Below are 17,635 nucleotides of genomic sequence, written 5' to 3'. Positions count from 1 at the left end.
TTCTGTCCTAGACAATTTCAGTAACTACCTGTCTCATCCTTAGGCTCCTTTCTCCTCCAAACTATCCTATATACCATCTATACATAAACTTCATTAAACATAATATTCCTCTACTCAAAAAACTATAATGCTTTCTTATTTTTTAGTGAGTAAAGTTCAAATCCTTAAATCATTGGTCAAAGCTACCAACCTTTCCAATGTTATCTTTGCTCAAGAGAGTTGTTTCCTTGCATTTGCTTTGCGTTTTCTCTAGTCTTCGTAGATTTCCAAGTACGGCCACATCTGTCTACCTTTTCACCATCATTTACTGAAACCAACCTAGTATTCAAGCTCTATGTAAAATGTTATTTTTCCCATAAATTTGGTCACAAATCATCTCTTCAAAGTCTGAATTTTGACAGTATTTTATCTTTTATGGCACTTCCCACTTTTTAACCTGTTTGGAGTTTACCCTTTTATTATTTATTTTCTACTTAACATCTTCTTTAAGAGCAGGAATTATAGATAAATCATGTTTATACCCATCTCCAAGTGGCTGTCATGGTGCCCACCATAGCAGGTGCTTAAAGTTATTTATTGACAAAATAAATATGCAAATGAATTAATCAGTGAGGATGTAAGCATGCTCTCTAAAGTTAAGGTTTTCTTGTGGAAAATTTCCTCCCAGCAGCAGTAATAGTTTAAGTTTTAGTTATTGCCTTATGCTTTTTTTTCTCCCAACTTAATATGCAAATCATTGATTTAGTAAAACAAGTATTTCATTTGCTGATGAAAATGCTTAAGACAACAAAAAAGGGCATATTAAAAATCAATGGAAGCTGCTACATCTGCATCTTTTCAACACCATCTGTCTCTCAAGTTGTTAGATGAATCCAAATCCCATTTTTGCTGGTCCACAGCAGTAAAACAATGGCAATTTCAGACAGATTGAACATATTTCAATTAGACAATTTAGTTGTAAGAGCATTGTCCGGGCAGATAACCCTCCAGGGATTATAATAAATACAGCTTAATTGGCTTATTAAGTAAAATTACGGAAGTCAGGAGCCTTAGTTTGAAAACTTTTAGGCATCATGAGGGTTGGGTTTAGCATATGATAAATGTGATGAACACTTGCTATGGCAGAAGGTTTGGCAAGTGGTTGTACAAGTTAGATGACTATTCTAGCTAACTGAGAAGTAGCATCTGTAAGCAAAAGTACGTTTTTAAAAATAATTGAGACACAAGAAATATGCAGCTCACACTACAGATGAAAAGTAATCCCAGTATGGCAATTTGTCGAGAAATTCTGGCCTGAGAATCAGGATTCCTAGATTCTAGGCCTTTAATTATAAAATATAATTACATTTTTCATTTATTTGGTAAGGCCATAATCACAAATGTCATCATTACACAATCCTGAAAAATATGTCTTTGTATTTGCACATATTTGTAGGTGTACAAAATAAGATCTGGTGTTTAATCCCTCTATAATTATACCTATATTAATATAATTTAAGATTTAGGAATATCTGGAGTTATTGGAAAATACATGTTCTTTTGTGTGTTAAGATCACATATGTAATGCTCTGTGATGGCATGGATGCATCATCAAAAGCACAAAATCACTTTGTGCTGGAAAAAAATTATATCACATATTTCTAAATATTTCATTTAACAAATAGGCAAAGAGAGGGTCAGGAAAGGCAAGAAAATCCTCCAGAAAGATAGTTCATATTTCTCCAAAATCAGATATCTAGATAGTTGGCTAAGCTGGTTTCACAGCCCATGTGATTGGCTTCCTAGTTGGCTCTTAGGTGACTTTTACAAGTAACTAGCAAACTCTTATTTCCAAAGCTGTGACACAGTGACGAAAACCAATAGAGCCTGTAAAGGTGAAACAGTGATTTTGGAAACTAAAGAAATATGCAGAGAAATGCAGTCTAGAATTTCCTGACTCCAACAATTTACACTCGATTTAACAGGAAATTAACTATGATTTCCAGAAAAATTCCATTCATCCCAGTAGATAAATATAGTCGTCACTAGGAACAGATATCTTTTTGAACTTAGAGCTTTGTTCTACAGTGTTCTTATCAAGGTAATAAAATGTAACTTATATCACTATGGGAATAAAAGTCAATTAAATTCAAATCAGTATGCATTCTAACACCCTCATATGTTTAAAGCATTATTCTAAAGTGTTTTGGGAATGTATATATGAAAACTAATATCTAATATCTGAGTTAATATTATACTTTATAAAATTCCCTAATTAGGTTGAATTATGTTCCCCCCCAAAGATGTTTTGAAGTATTGAAATACTAACCCCTAGTACCTCTGAATCTGTCCTTATTTGGAAATAAGTTCATTGCAGATATAATCAAATTAAGATGAAGTCATTAGGGTGGGCTCTAGTCCAATATAACGGGTGTCCTTATAAAAGAAAATACCTTGTGATGACTTAGAGGCAGAGTAAGGACACCAGGTGACAAAAGGCAGAGATTGGAGTGATGCAGCTGCAAACCAAGGTATACCAAGAATTTATGGCCACCACCACAAGCTAGGAAAAAGTAAGAATGAATTTTACCCAGAGCCTCAGAGGAAGCATGGTCTTGTTGATACCTGATTTTAGACTTCTCGCCACCAGAACTATGATAAAATAAGTTCCCATTGTTTTAAGCCACTCAAATTGTGATACTTTCTTATGGCAGTCCTAGAAAACTAATATTTTTTTTTTCGTAGTATCAATTTTTAAATCTTCCAGGGTCTGCTCTAATTTGAGCTTAGACTTTCAGAGACTGCAGTGGGGCATTCTAGAAAAAGGAACTGGCATGAGGAAGATTGCAGGACGGGGATGAAAGGCCCACGTGGACATGGCTTGGAGTCTGGTTGGTTTGGTACTGTTTCCAGCCAGTGGGAGCCATGGAAAGGTGAGCAGGGCCACTGTCAAAAATTAGTACAGCCCTTTCAAAGAATGAAACTAAAGATGAAAAAAAATGGGCTGCTTACTTAAAATTATTTTATTCATCTCCATAGCCCTAGGAAGAGAGGTAAGATGTGCCCATGTTTTATTAACATAATTTCTAAAGAGGAAGATCAAAAGTCATACAATTCACGTTACTTATACGAATAAAAATCTTGTTTTTCCCACCTCATTAGATCTTGAGAACCTTGGAGAATAGGTAAGATAAACAGGGAAACCAATAATTATACAATCATGTGAATATCTAGGTTTGTAAAAGATTGTTGGGCAACTCCTGATAGCAACAAATATAGGTCAGAAAGCCCTGTGTACCAGAAGCTTACCTGCTACTCTTTCTTCTTGGTAACTCAATCAAAATTAATTGGAGATTAACCATTGAGTTTACCAAGGAGAAAATTGGTCAGATTATGACAAAGCCAGAGGTTTCTGTATTACCAAACATTTCATGATAAGATTCCACTTTTACAGTTGTTTTCTGGGAAATATTTTAATCTTGTCATCTGGATCCTTTTTAAATAATAAGAACTCACACATATGGTGTATTTTCCATGTGCTGAGAATGAAGTATTTTGTGTGAATTAAAATTTGACAACCATCCTCTGAGGCTTTTGCCTCAGCAAATTTGAGATGGTAAAGTAACTTACCCAGACTCACGCACCTTAGTGGCCAAACCAAGTCTCCCTAGCAATCTTACGCCAAAGCTTTTGTACTGAATCGCTCTTCTACCTCCGAGAGCTGAATGCTGAATACCAAAATCCTATGTAGTTACTTTCTCTAACATCTATTGTTTTCAAGCCAAATACCCATCTTCACATATGTACAGTTTCATCTGTAAGAAGCACACGTTAAATGAAACTGCTTGTGATCCATTTCCTCTTAAACGCTATTATTGTTTCTTCATAAATTGGTGCTGAGATCTCCATGCCTATCCTGTGAGTCCTCCTTCATACCTGATTCATAAAATCCACACAAGTGTAGCTCTTACCATCTTGACATGACTTCATCTTTTACAGCAATGCGAACACCTTCATATCATGTCTAGCAGGATCACCTCAGGTTCATTGCCAATGCTCCTAGAGTGCCAGGAAGAATGCTGTTTTTAGCATATATACTCTTAAATTATGTAGTGTAAGCTGCACAAGAGAAAATAAGAATCAGTCATTAATGAATGAAGAGTTACTCAGATTACAGCATGTAGAATATTTCTGCCTGAGAAAGAATATCTCTCTCCGTCTTTATGCCTTATGAATCCTCTCATCAGTAAGGAAGACCTTATCTTATCTCTCCTGACACTGTCACACAGATGTATGTAGATCAAACTGTAAATTGATATATACATAAACATGAGATAATATTATCAATGTTTTGCCACAATCTGCTGCTGTTTACTTAGGGCTTATGCCTATTTTATTGTATTTTCCAACTTTATTCTTTCTTCTAAGCCAAATGTGAAAATAGATTTCACAAGGTAACATTTCTCCCTGCTTTATTTACTTTCCTGTTACATTCAGATGTGAATATGGTAATAAATTTGACATTTTCCAGGTAATAGATTTTTTATTGCCCCAAAGAAGTGATCATTTGAAAGTTTATATATATATCTAGATCTTTTACCTCAATTTTATTTTTTTAAAATAAAATATACATTCTCTTGAACTGCAGGAGATGGTGGCATAAGGGGAATAAATTGTCCCAGCACAAGAAAGGTTGTTTAGCACAGCTGGTATGCCGGAGAGTCAGTATAATCACCTAGGACATCACTGAGCTAACGCTTCTCCAACTGATCTTCAAAATACTAGTTCCTTCAAGTTGTAGACAGAGAATACCAACATCTGTCAATCCATTCGCTAATTAAAACAGGAACTCTCTCCACCTCGTTAAAAAAAATACACTGACTTTTCAAAATTTTTAATAATCATGTTCAGGAAGGAGAGAAATTTATAAAGAAAAATGAGGCAGTCGCTCCATTTTTTCCAGCCCTCCTAATTCAGCTTTGAAGTTAATTCCTTTTCCATTTTCTGCTTTTCAAAAGCTTTCCTGCTCTAAAGTCCTAGGCTGAAAAGAAATGCCAAGAAGTCCACTAAGGAAGATTCCTATGGAATCACTGACTCGAGGGACATTTGGTGTTCTTATACAAAGTTTCTGAGAAAATGAGGTTTGTCCTAACGGTCTTGTGAATAATGGTTTGGCTTTCTCTCCTCTAGTCCTGTGTCCATATTGCATTCAGCTGGAAAAACTAAATCACATTTTCTCCCTACTCTGCAACAACGTATTGTGACATTTATGTCCTCTCGAGCCCCCAGTAATCTCCACATTAGAAAGGTACCTGGCAATCCACAGCTTCTTAGTTCCTGAAGACTTTAATTAAGGTGGAACAAGTTCTTGCTAGAGGTGCACAGAAGAGGTTGGTGACTGAATGGATGGCAGATTATAAGCAGTTTCCGCTGTGTTGGTATTTTGGTAATGTCACTCAGAAGTTCAGCTTTCCTGTTGTCCTTTCAAGGATTGAAGCAAAGCACTAAATACCTTTTGTGATTACTGTAGGTGAAGTCCTAAATATGCTAAATATTTGATGCACCATGGAGGCCCTGCTGCTGTGGGGATTTCAATATATGAGAAGAAATCCATTGGAGGAGTTTGAAGAAATTCAGTAAAGTGGACAATAATTTTTATATGGTGTCAAATGGGCATTTATTCTTTAACAACCACATGCCTGCGAATACAGAACTTACTCAACACTTCAACTCATATTTAGATGAAAAATTCCTAAGTCTTTGAAAGGCCAACACTCTCAATTTACCACTTACTGGCCATTAACTTTGCATGAGGCCTCACTCTCAGCATTTTAGGGAAATAAAGAGATAAAAAAGACAAGAGTCATACTCTCAAGAAGCTGAATTGGCAGACTCTTTGCCAAAGCATCTTGTGTCCCTAGGACTTCTGAAAAGACTCCTTGCTGTGACGTCCAAGGTTTAAATGTAATTTGTCTGGATATTTTTTAAGACTTTCACAAAGATCTTTGGCATAATTGGAATTACCAGTTATTATAACAGATACCAAACAGCATGACTTAAAGATGCTACAATCTTTTCTGTGTAAATATGTTTCTTTATATTCATTTTGCATACTTATAACACAATGAGCAATTTGGATGTTGACCCTATGGCACTGAGAAATCTTATAGTAGCTTCTAATGGAAAAGACCATGCAAATTAAGTTCAAAATTATAAGGGAAAGTATTTCCATTTGAAAAATAGGCAGCCTAAATCTGACATATAGAGTTACCCTCAAGTAATCAGAACACTTCATAAAACTAAATGTTCAATTCTTGGGATATGCCTGAAAGCAACTTAATATTTGTAAGTACATATATGTGTACATATATGCACGAGCTCTGACAATTAAGTTCGTGAACTTCTGCAACAATGTTGCTAACCTTTTTTTGATATCAGAAGGATTATTCATTAAGAATTTGTACCAACTGGACAAACAGTTAACCAAGTTTACTACTTGGAAGTGCTGAAAAGGCTGCGTGAAACAGTTAGACAACCTGAACTTTTCGCCAACAATTCATGACTCTTGCATCACAATAATGCACAATCTCACACGGCACTGTCTGTGAGGGAGTTTTTAGCCAGTAAACAAATAACTGTATTGGAGCACCCTCCCTACTCACCTGATCTGGCCCCCAATGATTTCTTTCTTTACATGAAGATAAAGGAAATATTGAAAGGAAGACATTTTGATGAAATTCAGGACATCAAAGGTAATATGACGACAGCTCTGAAGGCCATTCCAGAAAGAGTTCCAAAATTGCTTTAAGGGGTGGACTAGGTGCTGGCATCGGTGCATAGCTTCCCGAGGGGAGTACTTCGAAGGTGACCGTAGTGATATTCAGCAATGAGGTATGTAGCACTTTTTCTAGGATGAGTTTGTGAACTTAATTGCCTGACGTCTTGTGTGTGTGTGTGTGTGTGTGTGGTGTGTGTTTGCATATTTATTCATATATGCATATATATATACACACATATTTGCAATTTTCCCCCAAATACTCTATTTTTGGTACTTTCCTCAGCACGGATTCTGTTCATAATACCAAAATAAAGATTTTGGTGTTACTTTTCATAATTCCAGTGTCTAAAATTCCAGCATTCAAGCCAGAGAGAAGAGATGTGACAGTCACCTCACTTAATTACCGATGCTCATCAAATAGACTACTTTTTCTGTCTGTCTCCTAGTCCTCTTAATAAACTGGAAGATAATCTCACAATTATTCAGACAGTTCTGGTACTGCACATAAAGCATGATAAAGACAAACACATCAAGCTTCAGCAGTTCAACAGTCACTTTTTAAATTAGAAATTCCCAAGAAAATTATGTTTTAACTAATTCTGCTTTGAAGATTCAGTAGAAAGAGGACAATGAAGTAGAACTAGGCAAACTACATTTTTAAAACTTCTTGTGCTTCTCATTATTTAAGTAACAGTAAAGAAGGTATTGCATAAGGAAGCAATATACTGTTTAAACATTTTTTTAATGGAAACATGAAATTAAGTCTTAGCTTTATCTATAATTGAATATATAATGGCTTTTTTTAAAACGTAAATTCTCCATGAGGCTATAATGGTGTGTATAATGTAATATAATCAAATATATTCAGACACATTAGTATAACAAAAGAAATATGATTCCATTAATAATCATGGATGTAAAACTCGCTTTAACATTGTTATGGTAAGAATACAATAACATCTACTTGTCCATTCATCTATGATATTAGGCCACCAAAAGAATCTGCTCTCAGGAGATTTCAAAATCAATTCTTTCCCCCACAGGAAGCCTTGATAAGTCAGTGAATGTTGCTAAATATCTGATTTTTTTTTTTTCTACAACATAACATTGTTGAGTTGTTTCTTAGAGCAAAACTCTTAGTGAGATACAGGTAGAAGGACCCTAGACTTAGACATAAATGCTCTGAGTTCAAGTTTTAGATCCCTTAGGTAATAACTGCAATGTTAGCCAATAATTAATTTCTCAGAATATTAGGCTTATTTTCTTGAACACAGGGATATTAATTTTGTCTCACAATGCTACAGTAATGCACTAGATCAAAATCACTTTGCAAACTGAAATGCATTGCATTCTTGCATGTTATTATAGCACATAAATAGATTGTGTGTGTAGGTTGATAAAGAAATTGCACCAAATACTAGATTGGTGCAAACGTAATTGCAGTTTAAAAGGTTAAAAATAATTGCAAAAACCGCAGTTACTTTTGCACCAATCTAATACTTGTTAAAATGACAAGGGAGACTTTATTCAAAACTATTGTAATAGGGGTCAAGGTTATTACAATATGGGAGAGAGACTGAACTAAATTCTGCTGAAACAAATGGCAGGGAAGGCTTTGAAATGCTGGGGTGCACTAATGAAAACATCCTGGAGGAATTTAGAGAGATCCATCAATGTGATTAGGCCATCTGTATTTGCTAATTGGCACTTATTGAAGTTAGGCTCCAATCTTCCTCACAGAGATTGGGAGATGTTTTTTAAAAGGCTGTAACATCTCTTTCTTGGAGATGTTATTTAAAAGGGAATAGGCTGGAAGAAGATTTACAGCTCAAAGAGGTGGAAAAAGAGCTTACAGTGGCAATGTAACTAAAGTAAAGTCTCTAAGAAAAGGGAAGTTAGGGGCCTATAGTCAGGAAGATGGCGTAAAATTTAGTTAAGCTGAAGGAAACTTAAAGCATGCCTGGGTCAATGTGGTGTCAAGGTCGTACAATTCCATAAGCAAAAACAAACAGCTAAATCCGCAGTCACGGATCTACCTTTGTTTGTTGCTCCCGTTCATTGCTGACAGACATTCAGCCATCACTATTATATTCTGAAAATTATTTTTTATTGTTGGAATTGTAAATGCATAATCAACGACAGGCAAATGCTTAATGAATAACAAAATCTCAAGAAGTTTTGCAATGAGTTTTTTTTCCCCCTGAGATTTATTGATGTTTGTATCCAGATAAATTTATGTGGCAATAAATATATGCAGGATTTATACTTTGATTCAGGTAAGTAAAGGAAAAGAAGGGCACAGTGTTGGCGAATCCTCCAGACATTACTGCCAGAAATAAATTATTATTCATGCAGAGTCGCATGCTTTTGTGCAGCTTATTTTTTCCTGGATCCTTGTTCTGCGATCTGTATGTGTGTGTGTGTGTTGGGGGCAGGAGATATTTGACCTTCCCAATCCCTTTTTTCAATGGCCTTGTATTTTGATTACATGGTTGAACTCAGAATTAGTAGATAGAACTTCTTTAATATGGCAGGACTGTACTCTGAACATGTTAAAATGTTGAATCTTGACAGTATTTTCTGATATAGCCAGTGCCCTGAGCGCTCATTGATTTAGTGAATAATAAGATTCAGAATTTAAATTCCAATAATTTATAACAGTGAAAAAAATAGCAATCACAGCAATTGCTTATTTAATACCTTAGAGTTATAAAGCACTATCACATTCATGAATTTGTGTCTTACAACAACCTTGTAAGTTTAGTAAATTTTGATCCATTTTACAGACAATAAAATATGCTCAGATAGATTATGTGACATGAAGGTAAGTGTTCACAGAGGGTAAGGGTTAGAGCTAAGTGTGGACATTTGTCCTGCAGAGTAAGAGAAACTACATGGAGAACTGCAGAATACAAGCTTTAGAAAAACACTAGATCTGAGTTCAAATTTTTGACTGATGAAATGGCTTTATGTAAATTAATTCAAAAGCTATGAATTCTTTCTTCATTTGTAAGAGATTTTGTGATAATTTACTAAGAAAATATATGGAAACTCTCATAGATGTCCTATGTACACCAGGAGCTTCATATACACTGCCTTTCTACTTCCTACCACGTTATCCTCTTTCTCCCTCTGGTTGCGAGCCTATTGTTCTTTCCATCATACGCATTCTTGCTGAAAAATGACTTAAGAAATTTGAAATTATAAATTTAAAATGTTACAGTCAGCTTTCTTTAGGTACTGTTTGCATACAGTAAACTTTATCATTTTAAGTGCATCGTACAATGAGATTTGACAGACCTGCACAGCAGTATAACCACAACCACAATCGAGATTCAATCAGCACATTTCCACCATGCCCATAAGTTCCCCTGTGTCCCTTTTCAGGCAGTCTCCATCCCCACCTTCTGCAGCTGGCTTATAGTTTTCCTGAATATCTTTTCCAGAAGGTCACACAAATGGAATTAAACAGTATGTAGCCTTTTGAACCTGGCTTCTTTCCCTTAGCAATTTTATTGAGATTTATCCGTGTCATTGCTTGCCTCAATACTTGGTTCCTTTTTATTGCTGAGTATGGATGTATCATCTTAATATTTTATCCTTTCCTTGCTGATAGACATTTCATTTCTTTTCACATTTTGGCTATTGTGATAAACCTTTATAAATGTTTGAATACAAGTCTTCATGTGGACATGTGATTTCATTCTTCTTGATTAAATACCTACTAGTGGAATTGCTGGGTTATATAGTAAGTATATAGTTCATTTTATGAGAAACTTCCTAATTGTTTTCCAAAGCCGACTACAAGATGTTGCATTCCTTCCAACATTGTATCAGCATTCCAACTGCTTTATACCTTCTCCAACATTTGCTATTGCCAGTCATTTTACTTTAGACATTCTAGTGGATGCCGTCACATTGCTGTTTTGATTTGCATTTCCCTAATGCCTAAAAATATTGAGCATCTTTTTATGTTCCTATTGGCCATCTGTATAACTTCTTTTTATTATGTATGTGAACTCTATTCTGTTTAATTAATCTGTAAGTTTACCTTCTCTCTAATACAGCATTGGCTTGATAACTATAGCTTTACAGTGATAAAGCAGTGCAAGTCTCCTATATTTTTTATTTTATCGACCCAAGAACCTTTATATTTATTAAAAATATATAGAAATCAACTTGTCAATTTCTAAAACAAAAATCTTACTGATATTTTCATTGGAATTACATTGAATCTGTAGATAAATTTGAAGAAATTAGCATCTTAATATTAAGTGTTCAGATCTGTTTACATGGTATATTCTTCATTTATTTAGGCCTTTAATTTCTCTGAGCAATGTCTATAGTTTTAGTATACATGGCTTACACATATTTTGTTAAATTTATTTTTCAGCATTTCATGTTTCAATGCTATTAAATATAGTATTGTTTTCTTAACTGAAATTTATTACCAGTACATAGAAATATAGTTGAATTTTGTTTGTTGGGCTTGTATACCAGGACTTTACTAAAGTCATTTATGTGTTCTAGTAGATTTATTTTATATTCCTTATGATATTCAACAAAGGAAATCATGACAGTTTTGGACAAAAAAGGTTTTATTTCCATTATATTTGCTTCCCCATTCTTTTTCCTGATTTATTGCTGGTGCTTGAGTAGAAGTGGTGAGTTTTGATCTTAGGAAGGAGTCACTCAGTTTTTCACCATTATCATGTACGAGCTATATTTTATTTTTTAGAAGCTCTTCATCAGGTTGATATAGTTCCCTTTTATTCCTTCTTTGCTGGGAATTTTTTATTAAGAAGGAGTGTTGAATTTTGTCAAAATTCTTTATGAATTTACTGATATAATCACCATCTACTTGCGCTACAGTTTTTTGATAGAGGAATGTTAAAAACCCAAATTTAATTTTAATTTATCCATTTATTCTTTAAATGCAATTTTTCATGAATTTTGAAGCTCTTAGATGCATACATATTTTGAGTTTTTATGTCTTCTTGATGAATTGACTCCTTTACCGTTATGAAATGACCTCTTTATCAACTTATTTGAAACCCCTGACACAGGTTCAGCAAACATTAAATATAGCTTAAATCCTAGACAGATTAACATAAACTCTAACGCTCAAGCCTATTTATAACCGAACAACACAAGTCTAGCTTTCTGCAAAATATTACAAGTCATGACAAAAGGCAAGAAAACGTAACAATCTGAAGAGACAAAGTAATCACTAAAGACAGATTCAGAAATGAGAGAAATGTTGGAATTATCAGATGAGGAATGTAAGATCACTATGATTAATATTTTAAGTACTCTAATAAAAATAGACATCATACAAGAAGATATGTGTAACATAAGCAGAGAATTTGTTTCTTAAGAAAGAATCAAAAAGAAATTATACTATGTTTCCCTGAAAATAAGACCTAACCGGAAAATAAGCCCTAGCATGAATTTTCAGGATGACATCCCCTGAACATAAGCCCTAATGCGTGTTTTGGAGCAAAAATTAATATAAGATCTGGTCTTATTTTCGGGGAAACACGGTAGAAATAAAACATATTGTAACAGAAATGAAGAATTCTTTTGATGTGCTCATCAGTAGACTTGAAACAGCCAAGGAAAGAATCAACAAGGCTAATAATATGTCATTAGAAACTTCCCAAAATGAAATGCAAAGAGAAAAAAAAAAGAAAAATATAAAACAAGACATTCAAGAATTATGGGACAATTTCAGAAAGTGTGACACATGTATGATTTAAATAGCAGAAGAAAATTAAAGATGAGATCAGGCATGTTCAGGGTGGTATGGCCATAGACCCAGCAATCCCTCTCCTGGGTATCTGCCCCAAAATTCTGAAAACATTTATCCATAAAGATACATGCACCCCTATGTTCATTGCAGTATTATTCATGGTGGCCAAGACATGGAAACAACTGAAGTGTCCTTCAATAGAGGATTAAATAAAGAATATGTGGTACCTATGTGCAATGAAATATTACTCAGCCATAAGAAAAGATGACACACTGCCATTTATCACATGGATGGATCTTGAGATTATCATGCTAAGTGAAATAAGTTAGACAGAAAAAGTCAAGAGCCAAATGATTTCACTCATATGTAGGATATAAAACTGAAAGCAACAAATGAACAAGACAAACAAATAAGCAAACAACTCATAAACACAGACAACAGTTTAGTGGTTACCAGACGGTAAGTGGGGAGGTGGAGAGGAAGAAGAGGATAAAGGGGTTCAAATACACAGTGACAGAAGAAGATATGACTCGGGGTGGTGAACACAGGATGTAATATATAGATGATGTATTATAGAATTGTACACCTGAAACCTATATAAATTTATTAATGTCACCCCAATAAATTTAATAAAACAAAAAATCAAATAAAAAGGAAAGTGAAGCAGAAAAACATTTGAAATAATAATAGCTGAGAACTTATCAGAATAAATGACAGATACCAAACTACAGTTCCAGGAAGCTCAGAGAACAATAAGCAAAATGAAAATGAAAGTAACTACATTTAGGCATATCATATTCAGATTGAAGAAAAAAGAAAAGAGAACATCTTCAGGGAAACCATGGTGTGTGTGTGTGTGTGTGTGTGTGTGTGTGTGTGTGTGTGTGTGTTGAGGAGGGAGTTGAGAAACACCTCACTTACAGAGAAACAAAGAAAATAATTGCAGTGGACTTCTCAACAGCAAGAGGAAATGAGTTAAGCCAAGATAAAACATGGATGAGTCGTCATACATATAGCTAAATATAAAAAGTCAGTCTAAAAAGGCTACAAACTCTACGATTACAATTATATTTAATTCTGAAAAAAAAAAAAAAAAACTGTAGAGATAATAAAAAGATCAGTGATTGCCAGGGGTTTGGGTGGGGGGGAAGTGGGGAGGAATAAACGAGTGAAGCAGAGTATTTCTAGGGTGGTTAATCTATTTTTGAATGACACTGACACTACACATTTGTCTAAACCCATAGAAATTTACACACAAATAGTGAACCTTGATATATGCAAATATAAAACATTATTCACGAGATTGAGGGATCCCAGAATGTAATGCATTATGTGACAAAACAACCTACCTGTACTAAAAATGTGTGACTCAACCTCACTGAAAGGTGTTAGGGGAAAAAGAGAGTACTGACCAAGAAACTTTGGGAATCAGTGGAGCCTGTAAAGACTAAAGGGAAAAGAAATGGAACATAAGCAGTGTACTCTAGCAGTAATGAGCATACCTAGAACTGATTTCTAATGCCATCATCCAACGAAAGGAACCAGGGTTCCTTAGACAAATAAGTGATTCCGTGATTTAGACAGGAAATATACAAGAGGGACCTGGAGCATCTTGTAGTGCCAGATAGCAAGGAAATAACTCAAAAACAACATGAGACAATGATAGTGGTATGCCAAAAGGACACAGGAACCACCTGAAAGCACTTCCAATGGCCAAATATGGAAGAGTTTGAACAACAAAATAAAGTGATATTAGATATAACTCAAAGTATAAAATTAATGCCCGTGAGTCTATACTGATGTAAATAAATTATTGAATCAAAAAAATAAGTAAGTGAGAGAGAAGAGACAAACCAGCCATGCAGAAGAAACAAATAATTTATGTAGGAACTCCACCCATAAGGGAATGGAGCCGAACTACACACATCATAAGTGGGGCCTGAAAATAGTGACTCTCTCTAAAGAGTACAGTGGATAAACCTGAAAAACACTACCTCATCCAGGTAATCAAGTGGATTACCCAATTACAGTAATATAAACATGCTGATAAGATGGACCCTTGATATAATATAATGTATATAGTGCTTTATCTCAGTGGTCTGCCTTTCCAAATCCCATAACCCCAGTCTAATGATGAGAAAACCATCCAACAGATCCCATTTGAAAGACACTCTATAAAACTCTTGATCGTAGTATACCTCAGAACTGTCAGGTCATCAAAAACAAGGAAACACTGAGAAGCTGCCACGGCCAAGAAGACCTAAGGAGACTTGACAACTATTTGTAACCTTGTATCATACATGGAATTCTGGAATAGAAAATGGATATTAGGGTAAAAACTAAGGAAATCAGAATAAAGTATAGATTTTAGTTACTAATAATGTATCATTATTTGTTCAATAATTCTAACCAATAAGCCATACTATTATAAAATAATAATAGGGGAAACTGGGTGTGGATACATGGGAACTCTCTGTACCATATTCACAATTATTCTGTAAATCTAAAGTAGTTCTAAGATAAATAATTCATTAAAAAAATAAACTGTTACAAATCATCATCCATCCAAGCATCTAACTAGAAATTGAGGAGTCACTTTCCCCTTGTCCATCTTCCTCAATGACACGTGTCACCAATTTCTATTTCTACTTCAATTTCTTTCTCCATCTGCCATACTTGCTCCAACTCTGATAATCTCATCAGATCTTCTTCTTGGACTACTTAAAAAGCCCCCTAAGTAGCACTATTTTCACCTGTCTCAAGTTAAGAACTAAATGAATTAATAGATTGGAAAAAATGGAACGTAAAGTATATTAACTTTTTTTGTACATTAAGGCTATTGATTTAATAAGTTTGGTGGTCCTGAGATCATTTGAAAAAAAAAGAGCTGTAATGACTAAGAAAAGATTAATCAAGCTGATTGCTTCTTGCTTTGGTTTTGTTGCTATACTTAAACCGCTTATATCTTCCTCATGTTTTCCTAGAAATATTATTTCTCAAAGTTCTTTGCCAAAATATAATTTATGTGATTGTCTTACAGTGTCTTCTGAGAACTTGTTCTGCAGTTAGACTCATTTGGTGAGTGGTTTTACCTCTTTATGTCCTTGGTGTTCTAGTCACTGACAAATAAATGATGTAGAATATTCATATTGTATATTTGACAGTTTATTGAACTTGCAGGAATTATTATTTAAATTATTTAAGTTGTCCTTGTTTCCTGGAGCTAGAATAAATTATTGATCAAGTAGCAATGATTTATTTGACTATATATCTTTTAATGACTGCCCAATACTAATATGGTTGTCTACGATTGCTTTTTGTGGATTTTGACATAAAAGAAATAAGTACACATCGATTGCAAATTATCAGAGCCAGACTTTTATAAACTGCATGTTATGATATTTAAATTTGGCCTCTAATATATTTTCACCTTTGTATTAGGGTTCCACGGCTACAGTGCAATCCTATGACAATATGGTTTACCCTGTAAAAATTCACATTCATTAATCTTTGTCAGGAGCACACTTAGCGCATAAAGTCAAGCTGCCCTGGCTATGTTAGTTGCTCTTATCCACAAAACCACACCTGCACTGCAGGTAAAATCTTCATTGATTCTTCTGTGGTCAAAAGATTTTCTTTTGGATTGTGAAGCTTGGTGTTTTCAGTCAAAGAGTTTGACAGAGATCCTGAAGGAATAGCAAAAAAATATTTGATTTTAAGGCTCAGACTTTTTTATCTGGAAGGGAATTACAATGGCACTTACCAGGAACTGCACTAGCTAACCAAAACTCCAGGGCTGAAAAAGCAGCCTTTCATTTCCCTTCTTTCCCTCTCGTATGAGGCAAACTTATCAGAAAAGATTAAGATTGCAGAGTTCATGCTTCCAGCAGGACTGCTGGCCCTGAAACTTTTACTAACCAGCTACCACAACCTGCTCTTTCACTGTGGTGAAACCATTGGTAACATGCTTTCTATTTGTCAATCTATCTGGCATGTGGGAACATTCTCTTGAAACCAAAAACTGGAACCACAGAGAACAAACATGCTTAAAGAAAAGAAAAAAATCTTTAAATAAATTCCAAAGCAAAACGAGGTGAAGAATTAAGGTGGCCATAAATGATATAATGGATGGCAGAGGACTGAGTGGAAGAAGGTATACCTGGTTAGAAATAATAAATTATTTTGCCAAACAAAAAATTAAAAAAGGAATAAAAAATAAGTGCAAACAAATGGATGTATGGTGGTAAATTAAGAAAGAGTTCACAGAAAATGTAGCATGAAGGGAAAAAAAAGAGAACAAATAATGTGAGTAGCAATGGAAAATGGAAAGAAAAGGACCAGATTCCTAGCAGCTGTTAGCACTCTCAAAAGGAAGGGAACCCCACGTTGTGGTGTCTCCCCAGAGCCTGAGAGGCAAGGAGAACTGGCTGTGCTTCTTACCTACTCCTATTCCAACCTTTAGCCCCGAAGCCCTTCTTCTGCCCCAACAGCCACGCGCCTCTAGGGTGGGTGCCCATGACTAATTGGCTGTCTTAGTACAGCCAGTCACACTATGCACTTGCCTCAACATCCATGCTTACCAGTGTGTTGATAGAAGTGGGTTTCAAGTATTTCCGTGGGAAAAAAAAAAAATCAGTGGAGTCAAGATGGGGGAGGTCGGGGGACACGAGGGTAAAAGAGAGGTCAGGTCACCGCTGGGCAACCTCCAATCATGGGTGCAGACTGGGGCAAGAGAATGTTGCCAGGCAATCACTCCTTGTATCCTGTTCCTTTTTTTCTTACGAAGTTCAGATGGTAAGCAAAATATTTTTATGTTATTATTATTTGAAAAATGTTTTATTCAAGTATTACATAACTTTAAATAGCTTCCAAGATAGTTTCCTAGGCTGCTACAAAAGAAAGCAAATTTAATAAAAAATTTAAATCATGAAATATGTTTCACTAGTGTATGCATACATAATGCCAAGCAATTAACATTTAGCCCAGGAATGCATATCACGTCTTTTGTTTTTCCTTATTAGAGGCTCAGCCCAGCACATATAGGCCATGTACAACAAGCAAAGTTCCGTGATCATAAGAGTTGGACTTTAACTGCCTCAATTTACAACTGGTAGTTTGTCCACAGG

This window comes from Rhinolophus sinicus, linkage group LG01 (genome assembly GCF_036562045.2).
Source record: "Rhinolophus sinicus isolate RSC01 linkage group LG01, ASM3656204v1, whole genome shotgun sequence".
NCBI classification, from domain to species: domain Eukaryota; kingdom Metazoa; phylum Chordata; class Mammalia; order Chiroptera; family Rhinolophidae; genus Rhinolophus; species Rhinolophus sinicus.
The sequence above is the reverse complement of the archived record's forward strand: the minus strand, read 5'-3'. Positions refer to the sequence as shown.